We start from the raw sequence: 20,865 nt of genomic DNA, 5'->3' as shown, positions 1-20,865 counted from the left end.
ATATTGAACAGATAAACAAATAAATTAAAATAATTTTTGTTTTTGAAAACAAAAAAATCTATATTGTTTTCGACACTCACTCTTTTTTCTGACGTTTTTAAATTCAATGAGAGCATATGTGACATCTTGGGGTTCATCTGCACCTGGAATGTAAAAATGTTGCACTTAGTTTCCTCAAATCAAAAATCTGTTTCTTTGTTAGATCTTACATGCCTTTCAAAATATGCTACTTGTGTGATTGATTCATAGAGGTTAGCAAACCAGAAACATGCATATTTAAAAATAAGTGCAAAAACAGAAGAACTTTCGGTGGTACTGTGTGAGTCAAATCCAGGACTATCAGATATTTTCAGAGCATGAACCCATCATGGTGTTACTGTTTGTGTTGTTCTGATATGAAACAATAACATTTGTGGATTCTTTCAGTCGAGTTAAAGAAACAATCAGGTTGTAAAATCCTGTTTGTTTCTGATCTTTTGTGCATGTAGTCAGTTGGTTATTTGGATGTTTGTCCAACTGGATTTTGATAAATGTTCTTTGAAAAACTGCTGAGCACAAACTGAACCTAAGAAATGTTCCTGTTAATGGAGACTGAATGAAAAGTCAATATTAATAATGATAATAAAGATCGGTTTAAGTGCTGACCAGGATGAAGAGAGTTGTATTCATGAGTTTCATTCTGGTTGACTCCATGATTTGTGGAGGAGCCCGGACTGTGACTCTCAGACTGGATCCACCTGAAACATGAAATAAACACAATAAACTCAAAAGTAACTGATGTTTGTTTAAAATAATAATAAAAAGTATTTTACCAACCTGGTGAAGCAGGAATCTGTGAAAGAGACAAATGTTATTACAAGTCACGTGTATTACAATGTTATTTGTCATGTAAATAGTTCGATCAGAATACACATATATGTGTGAATAATTAAAGTGTGTGTAGTAAATAAACTCTCTCATACAGCATGAAAAGAAGAGGCTCTTACACTTGGACTGTCTGCAGCGATACAACAAGAGCAGGAGAATAATAATGAGAGAGACTCCACAAACCAGTCCAACAATCAACCACACAGGAGATGAAGAGCTGTCAGCTCCTGACACAGTTACTGTAATGACAAACAATAATTATTAAAGAAGTTTAATTATATTTGATATTTATAACATAACTTTATAATCGTTCTTACAAAATAGATCCAATAGATTCACTGTTTTCCTCTTGCAGTATTTAAATGACTTGACTCCCCACAGTGAACACATCGACACACAGTCTCTTAAAATTTCCTCTTAAAATGTTGACTTCAGTAAATCTGCTTTACAAACTTTTACTATATAAATATGTCAAACATGTCAAATCTTATTATAAAGAAACAAAAACTGATGTTTACATTGAGATTTTCTGTTTCCTGTCAGAAACTGTCAGCATGACTCTGCTCTGAGGTTTGATGTTGTGACTCCTGTTCTACTTGCAGTGTTACTTGTAGAGTTGCTACAGAACTAATTGTGAATTTATGTTGATTTGGAGATTTGCTGAAAATGATTGTTTCACATTCATAATCCCACCTAGTCTCCCGTCCTTGGATCACATTCCTGACACTAAGGCTACATTCACACTGCAGGTCTTAATGCTCAGTTCCGATTTAATTGATCAAATCCGATTTTTTTGTCTGCTTGTTCACACTACAAATAAAATGCGACAGCAAACGCTCTCTAGTGTGAACGCTCAAAGCGGCCCGCATGCGCAAAAGAAGACGTCACACACAAAGCGCTCTGTTTGTTTGACTGATGATCTTTAATATAAAGACTTCGGACTTTACGTTTCCCAATTTTTCCTTTAAGTTATTTTGTTATTTACATAATAATGTAAAAAACCTAATAATGATCCTTATTGCTGTTTTAGAGAGGAGCGGTGCTTCAAAGGATAGTTGCAGATTTCTGTCAGAATCTGCAGATTATACAGTACAAATAAAATGTTCACGTTTCTCCAACGTTGTCTACCCAACAGTTTCACTGACATCTATGCTGGATGGCCAGGAAGCGTTCGCAATGTCTTCTCTGGCGCTGATAATTGGCGTCTGTCTTGTGCCAGTGGCGTAAAAGATTTAATGCGACATGACCGTTCAAACAGCAGTCGCTTTCTAAAACATCGGATATGTATCGGATTCAGTACCACTTACGAAAGTGACCCAGATCGGATTTGAAAATATCGGATTTGTGTCGTTCACACTGTCATACCATGATCGGAGATGGGTAGCATAGAGTTAAAAAAACAGGATTTGATGCGCTTTCGCCTGCAGTGTGAATGTAGCCTGATTCTCTAGACTCCACATTACTATGAAGGCCATTTGGCCTTCATAGTAATCTTCAATCATCAATCTATTCAACATTGTTCCTGAATCCAAACTCACCAGTTGTGTTAATGTGAACTTGTTGGCTGTCCTCTGTGTAGTAAACTGGGTTTCCTCTTCCTCCTCTGCACCTGTAGAGTCCTTCCTGTGAGACACTGATTTGTCCATTTGAGTGGAAAACTGCATCTTGTGTGGTCCGGGCTTCAGAGTAATTTCCATCTCTGTACCAGTAGTATTTCCATCCAGATGATGATGATGGGTTCACAGAGCAGGTCAGGGTCACACTGCCCCCTACTGGAACAGCTGTGTTATCAGCTCTCAGTTTGGCCTTTGGTTTATCTGCAGTTCAGATTAGAAAAAAAAAAAAAAAGATTAAAAAAAGGAGAAACAAATAAATGACTGAAAAGTCATTTAAACAACTAGATGGAAATGAGAAAAAAGAACAAATCTTGAATAAAATAAACAGTAAACTCATTTTGATCAACATAGTGAAACTTTTACATTTTCTTTGCTGTATTTAAAAAGTAATTTGTCATGGTCTGATGACCCGTGTTTAGTTTTTTATTGTTTAAGTTTCTGACAGCCTCATGTGCTGCGTCAGTCTATTCTCTTTGTCTTCCTCCCTGACTGTCTTCTCTGATCAGATTAGGTTCAGTTGTGCCTCCCTGTTACGTTATTCCCTTGTTACCCGCTGTTTATACTGTGTGTGTTTCCCTTTGTTCCTGGTCAGTTCGTCTGCGTTTCTACTGCTTATCACAAACTGCATTTCCCATGTCTCAGGTCTTTAATTTCTTTATTCTTGTTTTTTTAAGGTTTTTGTTTAGTTTTTTTCACATTTTACTTTTGTTGGTATTCTGCTCCGTCGCAATAAAGGTTCACTCTCAGTTTAAGTCCGTTTTCAGTGTCTGCATTCGGGTCCGACCTCTCTCTGCACCCAACTCGCCTCCAACACTGAATACTTTCACTAAAGCTCTGAATCTGATTGGTCATCATTGCTTTTTGTATTAAACCCAGTCATGTGTGTTTTATTTTAACAAATGGCAGTGTTTTATGAGATGACAGGCAAGAGTGACTTATTCTTTCTTATATAAATTGTAGATTTGCTGCTATTTCTTTGAAATTATTATTATTATTACTATTATTATTATTATCTCATTATTGTCCTCAGGTGATGGAGCAGCAGGTCAGCATTGGCGTCTCTATACCAGCTGAAAGTTGATGACACAAAGTGGTGACAAACTGTCTACAATGAGGCTACTATCAGCTGCAGCTCTTTGTCTGACTAACAATGGAACATGCTTTGTAGACCATTGAATTCATCCTGTGCTGACCATTATGACATTTGTCAAATGGAGATCACACAACAAACATGACTTACTTGATACTGACAATGTGAAGGCTTCACTCCACTCTGTTGAAGAATATGAGTCATCTCTGCGTCGACTCTTACACATGTAGTCTCCACTGCTGGACTCAGAAACTCTGAATGTCACATCATTATTGTGTGTCCACTGTGTGGGTGTGCTGGGTCCTCTCCATCCATACTCCCACTCAGTGGTTTCACCTCCTTCCTGCACCTCACATGTCAGAGTGATCGTCTCACCTCTGAATATCTGAGGCCAGTTGGGTTGTTGTTTTACAACAACTTTATTGGAAACTGTTTACACATATTAACAGTTGAGATACAAACAGAAACATGAAATCAACACAGAAAACTTAACATTGTATGTTTGATAATCATGAGTGAATGTATATTTCAAACTAAATTACTGAACTCACTGGTTTTCTCAATGGTGACATCATCACTTATATCAGTGTAGTAAACTGGGTTTCCTCTTGCTCCTCTGCAGCTGTAGTTTCCTCCTTGAGATACTCTGATATCTCTGTTTTGTTGATCTCTGATGTGAACTTCAGAGGTTGTTTGGGTTCGTCTGAACCACTCATATTTCCATCCATCAGAGCTCTGCACAGAGCAGGTCAGTGTCACACTGCCCCCTACTGGTATGATTGTTGTTCCTGCTGTCAGTGTGGCTCTGGGTTTATCTGATGTTATGAAAAAGAAGAGAACAAAATGCACACTTCATCCATTATAAAGGTAGTTTAGGACACTTCAAATATTTGCCCTTTTTCTGTCTCAACATGGTGACAGAGCTGCAGTAATTCAGGTTGTAGATCTCTAAATAAACACAGTATAAATGTTTGTCCAATCTCTGGCATGAAGAAGTCACACTGAATGTAAACTAATGCAGTTCACTGTTGAAGGAAACACAATGATGGGTTCAGAGGGATCTGCCTAGTTTCAGGTTTAGATAACAGAAACATCATCACCTTAAATTTTATGAAGCTTTTGATGTTTCTTCTTCTCCTTACTTAAAATTATTATTATTCTTGTTATACATTAAAATAACACATGAAATAATAATAAATGACAGTCTGTGAGTATTGTAATACTGTGTATACTATGAGCAAAGTAACCAGTAAAATACAGTAGTTTTTGTTAAAGTTCCAAGTTTCAATGACAACATTAATTAAATGTCAGTATTTTATGATTCAAATGATTTTCAACATGAATCATCACATTATTGGTCACTGAGGACTTACCTAATGCAGTTACAGAGACAGTATTACTGTTCTTTGTATAAGATGATCCCTTCTTGCGACCAGAGCACTGATATTCTCCACTGTGACTTGAATATTTAATTTCTAATGTGTACTCTTGGATTGTGTTGTAGCCGATTAATTCTCGACCATCCCTGATGTGTTTGTATTCCCAGTCAGTGTCTTCTCCTTCATTCATGTCACATTTGAAGGTAACAAACTCTCCGATGAAAAAACTGGACCAGCTGGGTTCAATAGTTAGCACAGCATCTAGAATCCAACACAACCACAAAGTTAACAACCTGAAACACTTTTATGCACAAACACAATCTGTGACAGTATGTTCATACACTGTTCATATATTGAATAATAAATAAATATGAAACATAAGTGAATTGTAATTAAGATTTATTCAGTATTTTGAGATGAAGCTTTACTAAATAAATGAAAAGAAAGAAGTAAAGTAAAAACTGTTCATATATTGAATAATAAATAAATATAAAACAGGTGAATGGTAATTTAGATTTATGTCATATTTTTTTAGATTAATCTTTACCCAATAAATTAAAAGGAAGACATAAAAAAGTGAAAACTGTTCAGTCACCTTGAGCATGTCCACTGCAGAGGAGCGTACCGAGCACTACAATAAAGATAGAAACTTCAGGATTTATCAAACTAAAAACATGTTCTCGCTTACAGTTACAGTTATAGTTCTTCCATGTCGGGCTTTACCTTTCCCCAGTTCTGGTTACAGTTTAGTTTCACCTTTGTTCACCTTTGCCTTTTGCTTTTTGTGTTTCTCATCAGCCTGAATAAACAGCTTGCTTTTTGTTAAAGTTCAGTTCTGTCCCTTGTGTTTTCTGCTGCTAACACACCGGCACTGATTGAGAACTAAACCTTTTTTAGATAAACTAAACCAGCTCCACTCTGATCTGAGTCAGTGCACTAAAATCTAATCCAGTCTACAAACAACCATGTTGGTAACAAACATGAGAGTCCTCTGATCACATGACCTGAAATGGTACAAATGACTGATGCTCTGTTCTTCTTACTAAAACATGTTTATGGATCAGTATGAATCAAACAATAGAAGTGAAAGTTGCTCCCATCATCACATCCAGCAGTGACACGTCTGAAAACTTCCACAACTTTCTGTAAAGAGAGAGAGTGAAGCAGCAGCACAGCAGATACCAAAGAGCTGTGAAGGAAACAAAGACTTTTTAAAACTTCTCTCTGCTTCCTTCCTTTTACACAGAAATAATAACTTAACAAGGTCTGACCATGTTTGTCAGATTTTTATGAAAAGACAGTCAGTCAGTAAGTTTTATTAAACATACGTGAGCTGACTAAGTGGCTAAAGAGGAAATGAGGAGATCACAAGTCCAAGACTTGTTTTAAATGTGAAAAAACATTTATTTACTCTTTGTCATAAACCATCACTATTATCAAACATTTGTCTTCTCACATATAAAGATACATTATTTACAATTCAAAACTATTTTATTTTTTTATAAATATTTACAAACCTCCAAGCACACAGATATATGAATAAAAGACAATAAATGTCAATAAATAATCTAAATAGTTAAACTAAACTCCTCTCTACCTGCATTCATACACTGATGGAACTAATTAGAGGTGTTTTTACCCCTGAAAATTAATTTTAACACACTGATAGATTAAAATAAGTTTAAAATTTAATGTCTTAAAACTTGACAGAGGTCTTACAGAAACAGACATTTTGTTTTCTTTGTTCTTCGGTATGCTTTTTATATTTTTAGAAACTTTATTGCTACCTTTACTGAGCATAACTACCCTCACAAACATCCATGACAACTTAAACCACAAATACAATGACGTTGTTAATTTATGTGGCAGAATTCAGACGGGATCAAACTGCTGTGGATGTTTAGATGAAGAAACATGGTTTGCATTTAAAAATACAATGATATTTTTCCTTCCTATCATAGATATAATTATCAAGTACACTGTTGCTGCTTTGTAAAGTGCCACATGTTGTTGATGAGACGCTAAAAGCTGCAGTACAAAGTACAGCCAGCCATTTTCTTACACTTATGAAGCAGCACAAAAGCATTAACGTCTTTGAACTATACAGTAGTATAGTAAAGTAACCTGACTGTACCTCGTCTCTCACCCTAAGACAGCTGGAAGAGGGTCAGCTGGAAGTCTTTTTCACACAGAACACACACCAAGAATATCTGATCAACCAAATCAAATAAATTTCACTTTGATCTGCAAACAAACTAAAGTGATTTCCATGTTTCCTTTAATAGGCTGTGGGACAGTAACCTTTAAGGTTTAAATGGATCCAGTTAAGAGCTCGCCTCAGAAAGCAAAACTGGGAGAGCACTAGTAATTTATAGTGTCACACAAGTGCTCTAGCAACATTATACATATATTATAAAAAGGAAGAACAGGAAAAACCCCTCACCTTGAGCATTTCCATAGGAGAATGTAATGAGCACTAAAGTAAAGATGAAAAAGTCATGAGGCTCAAACTGATAGAAAATAATACTCCTTAATAGGGGTGGGTTTTAATAATCGATTCATCGATTAAAATCGATTCTGGCTTGGATAACGTGAAATCGATTCATTAAAATCCTGAATCGATTTTTTAATATAAATTTATTTTGCCCGAAACGCCAGAATCTCAGGTGAAACCTCACAAAATTTCAACAACCACCAAACAGCCAAAACAGTAAATGAGAGCAGGTACACGGATTCTGCACAAGAACGTAAACACACAGCGCGGACCCGCGGATCAGAATCAGTGAGATGTCGCCTTTCTCACCTGATGGGCGCTGCAGCTTTAAGCGGCTGCGCGCGCTCCCGCGGACGGCAATCACTTTTTGGCACAACAACTGCACGGACACGGTCGGGGCTGAAAGCGACAGCTCACTGATTCTGATCTGTCGGCGGGTCCGCGCTTTGTGTTCACGCCCTTTTTGCGCTGATTCTAAAGCTGTTAGTTTGATCTCTCTCCAAACAATATTGACCGAACCAGCAGCAAAAGAAGATCCAAACTACGCTTCACATAAACATCGTCATGAAATCACTCTGACTTTTACTGTTTTGCTTCCACCACGATAAAATCACACTTCATGCACAGCTCTCTCTCTCGCTCTCTCTCTCTCTCTGTACTTCAAGAACAGTTTCCCGTCTAAAAATCTGTTTTCTGCATTATTCGCTTGCTTGTTACGCACAAGTCTACTGTTGTTTACAGCGCTGTCGGCCGCTGTTTTTTTCCTTTTTTTCGTTTTACATACTTCCGAAAAGAAAACCTCATTTCTGCCATTCAATACTGAACAAATTTAAACTTTTTAAAATTATGCAACATGCAAAACGCTTAGCCGTGTCTCTAATAAAACCGCTGTAACGTCAGAGGTAACGTTCATAAGTTGATTAATGGTTTTCTTTCGTTTTTGATGTACTGCAGAATATTTTTATAAAATCCCAGGCCAGGAAAATCACCTTCATGTTTTTCTGTGTTTTATCTTCAGCTACTTTGACACAAAGGCATCTGATGTGACGCTCACACCTTTGATAAAGTCTTGCGTGTCAGCTTCCTTTTTATAGATACAAAAATATGTAAATGTACTGATCTGAATTATAATATTTCTGACTGTCAAAATTTCCCAGAATCAAATCGAATTGAATTGAATTGAATCGAATCGAAGTGAATCGAATGGAATCGAATCAAATCAAATTAAATCGAATCGTGGATCAAATCGATTCGGGACCTTGTGAATCGGAAACGATTCGATTCTAGAAATCAGTGACGATACCCAGCCCTACTCCTTAAGGTTGTCAGTTCTGACATTTTAGCTATTTTTAATAGCACCCTTGGCTCAGGTGTTGTGCCAGCCTGTTTTAAACATGTACTTAAAAAACCATATCTTGACTCCTCTGTCCTCACTAACTTCAGGCCTAGTTCAAAGCTCCCCTTCCTGTCGAAAATTTTGGAAAAGATTGTGTTTGTTCAGCTGCATCTTTTGTAAATGGACACAATGTTCTTGAGAGGTTTCAGGCTGGTTTTAAAACTCTTCATAGCACAGAAACTGCACTTTTAAAAGTTCTTAATGATCTTTTATTAGCCACCGATTCAGGTGACTCAGCTGTGCTTCTGCTTCTGGATCTGACTTCTGCTTTCGATACCTTTGACCACAGCATCTTAATCTCATGGTTGGAGCATTGTGGCTTAAAGGGCACCCCATTAGAGTGGTTCAGGTCATACCTGTCTTACAGGACCTTCTCTGTGAGCTTTGGCGATTTTATCTCTTCCTCAGCTCCCCTTACTTGTAGTGTTCCCCAGGGATCTATACTGGGGCCAATTTTATTCTCCATTTACATGCTGCCTCTAGGTCTAATTTTTAGAGAATATAACATTTGTTTTCATTCATATGCCGATGATACTCAGATCTATCTTCAACTGAAGGGAAACAGTCCTACCTCACTAGAACCCTTACTTCAGTGTCTCGGTGAAGTTAAATCTTGGATGGCCTCTAACTTCCTTAACTGCAATGAGAACAAAACCGAAGTGATAATTTTTGGACCAAGCAGCAATCCCAGCACCTCTAATTTTAACCTGCACAGTCTTGAGCCTTTTGTCAAATCGCATGCCATGGGGGTTATATTTGACAGCGATTTCACCTTTGAAAAATAAATTAGCTCAGTCGTACAGCGGTCTTTCTTCAAACTGAGGCTTCTATCTAAGGTGAGATCATTTTTATCTTTTAAAAACTTTGAACGGGCGATTCATGCTTTTATTATATCCCAGCTGGACTATTTTAACTCCTTATATGCTGGAGTTAGCCAGACCTGCCTGGCAAGGCTGCAGTTAGTCCAGAATGCTGCAGCTCATCTCCTGACACGTACTAAAAAAAGATGTGAACACATTTCCCCGGTGCTTGCCTCTCTTCATTGGCTCCCTGTCCGCTTCAGAATTAATTTTAAAATTTTATTGTTGACTTACAAAGCCCTGAAAGGACAGGCTCCCGGGTACTTGTCTGAACTCCTGCAGACTTATACCCCCCTTAGATCAAGTGATCTTTTGCTTTTAGCCGTACCAAGGTTGAGGCTGGTTCATAGAGGCGATCAAGCATTTGCAGTCGTAGCGCCTAAGCTCTGGAATAATTTACCCCTACACATCAGACAGGCTCCCACTGTCAAACTTTTTAAATCTTATCTTAAAACACATTTTTATTTACTGGCTTTTAATACAGCGTGAGAGTTATTTGTTAATTCATATTTGGTGTTTGCTATCAATACTCTAAGTTATTTTATTATGTATGTTGTATTCTTGTACAGCACTTTGGTCAACGCTCCTGTTGTAATTAAATGTGCCACCGATTCAGATAATTAAATGTGCCATATAAATAATTAAACTATTAAACTATGATGAATCCGGGCATTTTGTAAAAGTGAAATTCCAAAATTTAACAAAAAGTTTCTGTGCACATAAACTAATATCAGGACATTTCAAAATTTAAGGAAACAAAAAAAACACATTTAAAATTGTCAATAGTTTAAAAAACTAATGATGTAACAAATTTTAAACAATAACAATGAATCAAGTCCAAAACCCAAAGGTGTATCCAACAAAATGCACCACCCTAAACTGAGCCAAGACATCAACCAACATTTTGCTTTAAAATCATGAAAAAATGCAAATATTCTCAGTTTAAACTCTCAGTTAAACATTTAAACCAGTGATACACTGTAATTCTAACAAATATTAAATATTTTGATCTGTGCCATTCAAACAACATCAGAAATGTACTTACAGAATAACCCCGTCATGCAGAGCAAAGTGTGCCCCATCATCACTGCACTCTGATCCACTCTGATGTGATGCAGATGATCACAAAGTGTTTTGTATGAATAATAAATGTACCAACAGAAGCTGCACTTAAACCAGATAAGATCAGTTTTTCTCTGACTTTTTTTTTCTGTCTATCACCTCTCTGTGCTTCCTTCACTTTTACACCTACCTCAAACAGTTTCTGTAGCTTTGACCACAGCAGTTGTTTGACGTGTTTACATTTCCTGTCCATGGCAAACACATATAGGTTTCTTTCACATGTTGTGTTTCACATGTCTTTCTCTTAAAAGTTTATTTTGTGACCCAGAAAGAGTAATATATCAAACTCCGCCACTCTGTGTTCCACTGCCTCGTTTGAGGTTTGGACACATATACAATGTGTTCTTTTGTTTCAAGTCAGGAGGTCAGGTCATAGTTTTTTACCTTTTTCTTCTTTGAAAACTCTCACGACATTTTTGAAGTGTCCAATTTTAAGCTGCAATGTTCCTCTTCTGTCAGGTCTCTGGGAACTTGGAGTCACCTCATCAGCCAGTAATTGTATATATATCCACAGATATTCATAGTGCCATCTATAAATCTTTAAAAAAAAATGTATATACTGGTTGTCATTACACTCCTACCTTGGGGACTCACAGCAATGTCCTGTTCTGGACTCCATCTGAACACATTTATTTTGGTCTGATCTGACAAAAGTGTTCTCCCAGCATTCATCAAGCCTTTTTTTTTTAGAAGAGTTTAGTTTTTAAATTATATGTGTTGTCCTTATGCAGTGCCCTTTGTACTGAGCCGGAACTCAATTTTAGGTATTTATTTTTTAAAGTAACTGTCAGTCTGATGTATCTCTCTCTTTAGATTGAACTCACATTAAACTCTCTTTTGCACATGGAACACAGCTCTGATGAGTGGTAATTTGTTCTTCACCTCACAGATCTTCCTGTATCCTTTTCACCTTTATGAAACCTAAAAATCTGATTTTTGAGTCATTCTGGAAATTCTTTTCATTTTTATGTTGTGATGCAGACCATCAGTTAGACCAGAGCTGACAGGTGTGAAACTAAGAAAACTCTGATTCAAAGCAAATGTTATTTATTTATTTATTTATTTATTTTAATGCCCATTGGATAATGGAAAACACAAGTGCATTTTGTATGGTTTTTTTAAATGCTCACAGTGTTTCTAACTTATCAAGTGTCAATGGAAAATTGTACTTAGTAGTCAGTATAAGCTTTTAATGATATAAGTTTCCATATATGCTTAGAGGTGTATAATCGATTGTGTAGTGATAGGATGTGTGATCTGTAGAAGGCTGCAAGGACTTTTGTGTGCATTCCAGAGTGTTCTGGTTTTCACACCCACATCCTGGGAGCATGGGAGAGGTCGTACCTTGTCTTATTGTTTTATGGTAGGATAAACGTATCTATGTCTGTAAGTGCATTTTGTTTAGATGAACTGTTGGACTTCCAGACCAGCAGGTTTAGGGAAGTCGTTTATGGGGACACACACACACACACACACGCACACCTAAACATCCACTGATGTATAAATAAAGACCAGGGCAGTCTCAGAGCGCGTGTCACAGAGCCCTCACTCTCACTGCAGGTGCTCTGTGCTGCCCTTGTATACAAGTAAAACTGTGTTTCTCCTCTCTGATTCTCAACTGAAGAAGTGCTTTAGAATACATCTCTTGACATCAAGTGATCGTGGCTCAAGACTTGGGTGTTCGTCTTGTAATCGTAAGGTTGCTGGTTCGAGCCCCGGCTCGGACAGTCTCGGTCGTTGTGTCCTTGGGCAAGACACTTCACCTACCGCCTACTGGTGTTGGCCAGAGGGGCCGATGGCGCGATATGGCAGCCTCACCTCTGTCAGCCTGCCCCAGGGCAGCTGTGGCTACAACTGTAGCTTGCCTCCACCAGTGTGTGAATGTGAGAGTGAATGAATAGTGGAATTGTGAAGCGCTTTGAGGGTCTCGAAAAGCGCTATATAAATGCAATCCATTATTATTATTATCAAGTATCAAAGTGTCACCTTTGTTAGAGTTTTGTATCTTTGTAATCTTTGCTTTTGATTGTTTATAATAGGAAATATATTAAGATGCTTCCTCCATACGTCATAAAAACCTATATAATGTATTTGACTGTTAGATTAAATATTATCATGCAACACTAAAGTGAAAAAGCTCGCTCAGCCTCAGAATAGATCTGTGAATGTTCTCACTTTGTGCTGGAAATATGTTTTAAATTTTGCTGTGACCCCAAACACAGGAAATGACTCACTGTGTGGCTGAACTGTAGCTAAAGCTGAAGATCTAAATGCATCATTTACATTCACAGTTACATTTATTATGTGATGGCATATCAAAGTAACATTAAGCACATTTCATCTGAAAAAAATTCTTTGTTTTACTTGGACATGAATGTACAGATTAGACCTGAGCATCTGCCTAAATCTCAAAAATAAGGAAAGAAAATGCAAATATGTGATGTGAAAACTTTATTTAAAAGCTGCCATTTAAAAAAAAGAAAGAAAGAAAGAAAGAAAGAAAGAAAGAAAGAAAGAAAGAAACGAGTTTGTTTTGAAAGCTACATGTGGTGGATCAGGTTTATGTAACTCTTCCATGTGGAACTTTAAAGTATGTATTTCTAGTCTGTAATTTTCAAATGTTTTGAATTACATAATTCTTTAAACTAGAGATTGATATTTACAAAGATATTGATTACTTCCACAAAACCCACAAAAAGTCCAGCCCAGTGACCAAACTATTTAATTATGTGTAGAACACCACATCAGTAGATGCTGTGATGTATTATCTCGCTTATGGTGGTGATAAGTCTTATTCTATATATATGCGCATTTATAGCATGTCCATGCAGTGACTTTTGAGGGCAGCTGCTTTTCACAGTTTTTCTTGATGCCCACACAGTTTTTTTTCTGTAGTCCATCATGTGTCATCATGACAATGATTTTTGATCTGTTTTCACAGAATATTATGCATATATAAATGTAACAGTGATAATTATTACTATTAATTGAATACAGATAAATCAAATAAAAATGTTCCAACCACACAGAGATCAAAGTGAAACTTCCACTGCGCTTTTTGCATCTTTTTTCAACTCTCTGTTGTTTGCTGCACGCTCCTCTGTGCTCTTTTATACAGACCACTTTTGGCTGAAACCACAAGCTGCATTTCCTGTTTTCTAGGTAGCCTGACTTGAAACCATTATGTTTTTCAGCAGATTAAAAATATGCCTGTGGCAGAATAGATCATTATCTACAGTTTTACACACTTGTAGGCATTGGAGCCTGCAAGGATACCCACTGGATTTACTTTGCCAAATGGATCATCACGGCCTTGCCGCATTGGTCCATTTGATCGACCTTTGTTGTTATTATTTATTTTATTTTCAGTTGTTACAGACGGGACAGACATGACTGAGGGATAGGAAAGGGAGAAAGAAAGATGAAGGAAAAGAAAAACAGAAGGAAGAGGGACAGTGAGAAAGGGCACTTAAAAAGAGAAAGAAGAGAAAAAATCTCCTGGATCACCTGTTGAGAGAAAAGAAAGAAAACAAGCAAAAAAAAAGGGCAGCAGAAAACGTTAGAGCACTTATGCAAATATGTGATGTCTTGATAAATCGAGCAGGTATTTGAAGTTTACACAGCACCATTCTCACATGAAAATATCTTAAAAGTTTATTTTGTGACCCAGAAAGAGTAATATTTCAAACTCTGCCACTCTGTGTTCCACTGCCTCGTTTGAGTTTTGGACGAAATGGATTCTGGGATATTGCATTTCCTCACTTCGAGCTGATTGGAGACCAGAACAGCCAGTCAGATATTTTTGCATCCAAGTCTGTGATTGGCTGGTTTTGTGGCACAAATATAACGGTGTAGAGAAAGAGTTGAGTGCGCACGGGCAGAAATGTTGAGAGCGCGAGCAACACATTGCGAGCAAGCGCAAATGCAAAAACTGAGCGAGAGGGGCTGCTATAGACCATCTGCACGAGAAAATGTAGGGTTGTACATTTCCGGCAGCTTTACTTTGCAGTCAATCTCTACTGCGAAGATATACTCCAAAATCATGTCCAAAACTCGAAAACGGAAAGATCGCATTAAGTTACAAAGAGGAGAAGGTGGGAACACTCACCACTGTTATGTCATAAAAAATCTAATGATCAATTTTGACGTTTAAAGAGTTTAGATCGATCAGTTGTTTACATCACTCAACACAAGCAGAACTGCATTACAAAATCAGAAGACACATCCTCCACATTCAGAAGCACATCTCTGTGACTGGTCTTATGATTAAACAGGCTGTTAAAGTGAATTGTTAAATGTTGTCATTTTTATGCTTACCATCTCTACATTGTTTCAACTCTATGATGAAAGGAATTCTTTTATCCCCCTCCCCAGCCTCTCGAGGTTCTGGGGGGGCTGTAGTGTTTTATTGCAGATACATCCTATCTGGAAGATCTGTTTCTTGTGATGTTGCTTCCTGCTTTTATGACCCTTTTGGTTAGCAGGAGGTCATACACATAACACACACACACATTCTTACCTGCATACACACACACACACACACACACACACACACACATATACACACAGTGCCTTGTCTTTGTTACCAAGGGGGGTTACAAGGGGAGGTGCGTGTAAAATTTTGTGTATTGTGTGAACTGTTTCCCAATAAAAGGCAGCAAGCAGAGGCCAGATTTGGGGTCATTGTGTGGTAGACACCGACGAGGCCTCCCTTGCAAGTAAATCGATCGATCGCTGACTGTCTTGTTTTCTTCATGATGAATAAGTCTCTAAACCAGCAGGGCTTGTGGAAACACAGACCCAACATTTATTTGGTCCTTCGGAGCCGGAGCCTAACACTTCACATCCACCGAGGAGAGGGAGATGACGGCGCCGCAGTCTGCTAGCAGCCAGCATCTGGGACGCCTGACGAAAGCCCTGGTGCTTAACTTGTCACCAGGCCGGAGAGTTTGCGTCTGAACTCCCCTCGGGATGGATGGCGATTGACGGGATCCAGAGAAAAGGCCTTATGCTTCACTGAGACTGCGCGTGCAGACGCGGGTCCGGGGGAGCGCCGGTTGCGCGGTTTCACGCGAACCTAAAACAATAGAGAGCGGCTATGTGACCGTGCAGTTTCTCGCAGGTATGGGAGTGCGCCAGCTATGCGGGAAGGTCGCAGGCTACTAAAGAAACGGCTCCGTAGCTGCGCGGTTTTACGCGAGCACGGGAGTGCATTGGACTGTGCGTTCAGGACGCAGGTCCAAGAGAGCTGTGCGTGCAGACGCAAGCGATAGGCCTATTTTGTGTGTGTGCGGGCCAGACGTGGTCTGCGTGAGTGTGGCTGATTGTTGTCTTGTCCTGGAGTAAGTCTGCCTTGAAAAGGGATGAAATACACTGCAAAGTATTTATTGGGCAGCACGTAGTGTGTAGATTGTTGACGAATGAAGTGAAATTGTGCTCTAAGCAGAAGCGAGTGTGAGCGTGTCTGACGTCACGGTGTGTGTGAAAAGGTATCCAGCTGGGGCAGACGTGATTCTGCAGGTCACCTGCCCAGTGGACGAAAAGAAATAAAATAGTTGTGTTGATGAATGATAGCACGAAGAGTGTTTGGTGTTTCTCAGCCTGAAACAGCTGTAATGCTACTTTCTGTTTTGGAGAAAAGGACAGTTTAAAAAAACAGAGAGAGAGATGTGTGTTGTTTTGAGATGTGATGAGAATAATGAAAATGTGATGAGAGAGGAACACAAAAACACACAGAAAATGCATTGACCACACTAACCCTACATGCATATGTAACGGGTGTATTAAAAAATAATTTATATTTCACCAAAGATCCATCCTGCAGTGTTATTTTGCTTGTCAGTATTGGTTATGTATATGTGTTTATTTATATATGTTTATTTTCTGTATTTATATTTTGGGAGCTTTTATTTTGTTTGTGTGACCTTTGACTTCCCACGAGGCCCCGCTGAGGAGAGGTGAGCATTCGCTAGTGTTCTCAGATACAGAGCGAATAAACACAGTTAAAGTAACTATAAGTAATTCAAACACTGCTCGTTCCCTTTGTGCATTTTGTCTCACAGTTCTGTTAGATGTTTCAGTGTGAATTATTGTTTCTCTGCCAAGTACAGCACTTTATTGTAACATGCTAGGTAGCCATTCTCAGATGAGAGCATAGGAGCATGCAGGTGGCTTCTCATGTGGTCCGCTATCCTTCTCTCTCCCTTGAGAGATATTGATATTTACAAAGATATTGATTACTTCCACAAAACCCACAAAAAGACCAGCCCAGATAGCTATTTAATCATGTGTAGAACACCACATCATAAGTCTTTTTCTATATATATGCGCATTTACAGCATGTCCATGCAGTGACTTTTGAGGGCAGCTGCTTTTCACAGTTTTTCTTGATGCCCACACAGTTTTTTTTTCTGTAGTCCATCATGTGTCATCATGACAATGATTTTTGATCTGTTTTCACAGAATATTATGCATATATAAATGTAACAGTGATAATTATTACTATTAATTGAATACAGATAAATCAAATAAAAATGTTCCAACCACACAGAGATCAAAGTGAAACTTCCACTGCGCTTTTTGCATCTTTTTTCAACTCTCTGTTGTTTGCTGCACGCTCCTCTGTGCTCTTTTATACAGACCACTTTTGGCTGAAACCACAAGCTGCATTTCCTGTTTTCTAGGTAGCCTGACTTGAAACCATTATGTTTTTCAGCAGATTAAAAATATGCCTGTGGCAGAATAGATCATTATCTACAGTTTTACACACTTGTAGGCATTGGAGCCTGCAAGGATACCCACTGGATTTACTTTGCCAAATGGATCATCATGGCCTTGCCGCATTGGTCCATTTGATCGACCTTTGTTGTTATTATTTATTTTATTTTCAGTTGTTACAGACGGGACAGACATGACTGAGGGATAGGAAAGGGAGAAAGAAAGATGAAGGAAAAGAAAAACAGAAGGGAAGAGGGACAGTGAGAAAGGACACTTAAAAAGAGAAAGAAGAGAAAAAAAATCTCCTGGATCACCTGTTGAGAGAAAAAGAAGAGAAAACAAGCAAAAAAAGGGCAGCAGAAAACGTTAGAGCACTTATGCAAATATGTGATGTCTTGATAAATCGAGCAGGTATTTGAAGTTTACACAGCACCATTCTCACATGAAAATATCTTAAAAGTTTATTTTGTGACCCAGAAAGAGTAATATTTCAAACTCTGCCACTCTGTGTTCCACTGCCTCGTTTGAGTTTTGGACGAAATGGATTCTGGGATATTGCATTTCGTCACTTCGAGCTGATTGGAGACCAGAACAGCCAATCAGATATTTTTGCATCCAAGTCTGTGATTGGCTGGTTTTGTGGCACAAATATAACGGTGTAGAGAAAGAGTTGAGTGCGCACGGGCAGAAATGTTGAGAGCGCGAGCAACACATTGCGAGCGAGCGCAAATGCAAAAACTGAGCGAGAGGGGCTGCTATAGACCATCTGCACGAGAAAATGTAGGGTTGTACATTTCCGGCAGCTTTACTTTGCAGTCAATCGCTACTGCGAAGATATACTCCAAAATCATGTCCAAAACTCGAAAACGGAAAGATCGCGTTAAGTTACAAAGAGCAGAAGGTGGGAACACTCACCACTGTTATGTCATAAAAAATCTAATGATCAATTTTGACGTTTAAAGAGTTTAGATCGATCAGTTGTTTACATCACTCAACACAAGCAGAACTGCATTACAAAATCAGAAGACACATCGTTCACATTCAGAAGCACATCTCTGTATAGTGACTGGTCTTATGGTTTAAACAGGCAAATGTTCAGCGTTCAAACTACAGGTGAAGAATAGTCAAACCAGATGTTTCCCCAGTCGTTGTGTTGATATCAGCTAGTCAAGTACACACCTACACAGCATGTTAACAAACCGTGAAAAAAAGCCACACAAAAAATGAACGATTGCTGGTGAGGGTTTCTATACATTAGTATTTACGAAGGGTATGTTGTGACTTACCTTCAAAATTACAGTGGTCCCTCGCTATAACGTGGTTCACCTCGCTGTTTCACAGATTTTTTAGTGCAAGTTTGCATGCTTATTTTATTTACGTCACATTGTGTCCTGCGTCCTGATCGCTGCAGACGATCTCCTCCGTGACGTCTCTCCTGTACAGTACAGAATCGCTGCATCGATCGCTAGCAGTGTGACTCTGAAGTGCAGTACTGTATGTCGACGAAACGTTTTGCACCGTCAAAAAATAAAATCGGCTACTTGATTTCACCTATCGCTGATTATTTTTAGAACATAACACCCGCGATAAACAAGGGACAGCTGTTTACAGATACTGAGAAATATAACATTTGAATCCCTTTTCTCTTTTGCTCTGAGGCGCGGGGGTAAAAATATCGACAAGTCGATGAACATCATTTACAGATATATTGGGTAAATGCCCAAGACATCTATAGAAATGTAAATCGCCACTTGATTCATTCATTTGCTTAACTTGTTTTGGACCATAAACAAGGCACGAATAGGACACCGGAAACAAAGCTCCCCACAGGAGTTTCCGCACCGGAAGTACCATATGCTAATGTGCACATAGTCTATTGTGTGTGTGTATGGATAATAGCAAACACTGAAATACAATTTTTGCACACAGCAATGAATTTTGCTCATTCAGATTGAGCTTTTCTTCGCTCAAAATAAATTTCTCCTCAAAATGCAACACTTGCAAATGCAAACTTTTTTTACGTGCACTCAATTTGTTTTTATGTGTACTCAGAATAGTGGCACAAAAATAACGCCATAGAGATGGAGGAGGGACATGAGGGTGCACTCCACCCAGGAGCCGTGGAGGAACTGTGTGGGAAGGCGGAGGTCCACATGCTAGGGAGCCTGCTCGACCTTGGCCTGAGGTCGAGGTGTGAGCTGCTCGGGCCCAGATGCCCGTGAGCAGGGGCTGACGACCGGGCCTGCAGGATCATGTCGGCTCGCCAGGTGGCTGGTCTCCGGACTAGCATCGCTGGCGCCACTGGAAGCGCAGACCAGCATTACCACCACCGCTGGAGGGGTGGGCGACCTCCGGAAGGGACACGGCCCTTTGGCCGGGTTGGAAGCTGGTTGGGGGGAGTAGGTAGGTTCGGCCAGATGGCCCACGCAGTGTACAGCGGACGTTAATGATTTTTTCACTTTTTACAGAATTAAATTCAAAGTAAGGTGAACACTTCCACGCTTTAAATGCTGCACAGTCATACTGTCTCTTGCACTCTATAGGATATCCATTGTTTATCTGCACACAGCTGTTACCACGAACATTGCACACGCTTATGTCATTGTCATGAGACACTCTCACAAACAAAATCACATTTTAGTGCTTATGGTAAAGTAAAAGCAATCTAATTACTTTCTTTGCAAAAGTAATCCTTTACTTGTTACTTGAAAAAAGTAACTGGCCTTCATTTAGCCATTCTGGGTGTGGCTCATCTAATATCAGCTGGTTCATTTGTGCTGCAGGATGCTCATGGAGTCTAGTTGGAGCTTCTGCAACCATTAGCCATGAATCATGTCAGTGCCTGGTGTTGTCCAACTCTTCATACTGGAGACCCTTTCTTGGATGTCAGCCACTGTAACTGATTCTGGAGCCTGTTCAGGGAGGTTGCTGTGGTCTGCTCTTAGGTCCACTAGCCAGTGAGCATTGGTGTTATTACTCCATCTCGAGCCTTGGTGGCGCTTTTCTCATGTTGACTGTGAGTCTTTCCTTTGCAGTTTCCAAGGCCTCGGGAAAGAGCGGTTTGATGTACTTCATAACCATCCCATTGTTCATTAGACCTTTTTACAAATATGTGTGCATGTGTGTGTGTGTGTTTAGGCAGAGTAACAGGTATATTTACAACACAAAGGGAGCTGTTTTTCTTCTGCAACACACCATGATGTAAATAATAGACTCTTAACATCTCTGGGGAAAAATCAAGATCCAGCCAGGTAGATGAATTTGTCATAATAAATAACTAAACTGCGCCCTCTGCTGGCTACCAGCTCTAAACACAACCCTGTG

General features: G+C 38.9%; 1 protein-coding gene across 1 annotated transcript in view; it reads right to left on the bottom strand.

The window, feature by feature from the left end:
- The window catches only part of LOC116320064 (basement membrane-specific heparan sulfate proteoglycan core protein-like), an 84,460-nt gene that overhangs the window by 38,302 nt on the left and 25,293 nt on the right, over nt 1-20,865 (bottom strand). The gene's annotated exons all lie outside the window — the stretch shown is intronic.

This window comes from Oreochromis aureus, linkage group 3 (genome assembly GCF_013358895.1).
Source record: "Oreochromis aureus strain Israel breed Guangdong linkage group 3, ZZ_aureus, whole genome shotgun sequence".
NCBI classification, from domain to species: Eukaryota; Metazoa; Chordata; class Actinopteri; order Cichliformes; family Cichlidae; genus Oreochromis; species Oreochromis aureus.
Note: the sequence above shows the minus strand (reverse complement) of the source record. Positions and strands in the feature narration are given on the sequence as shown.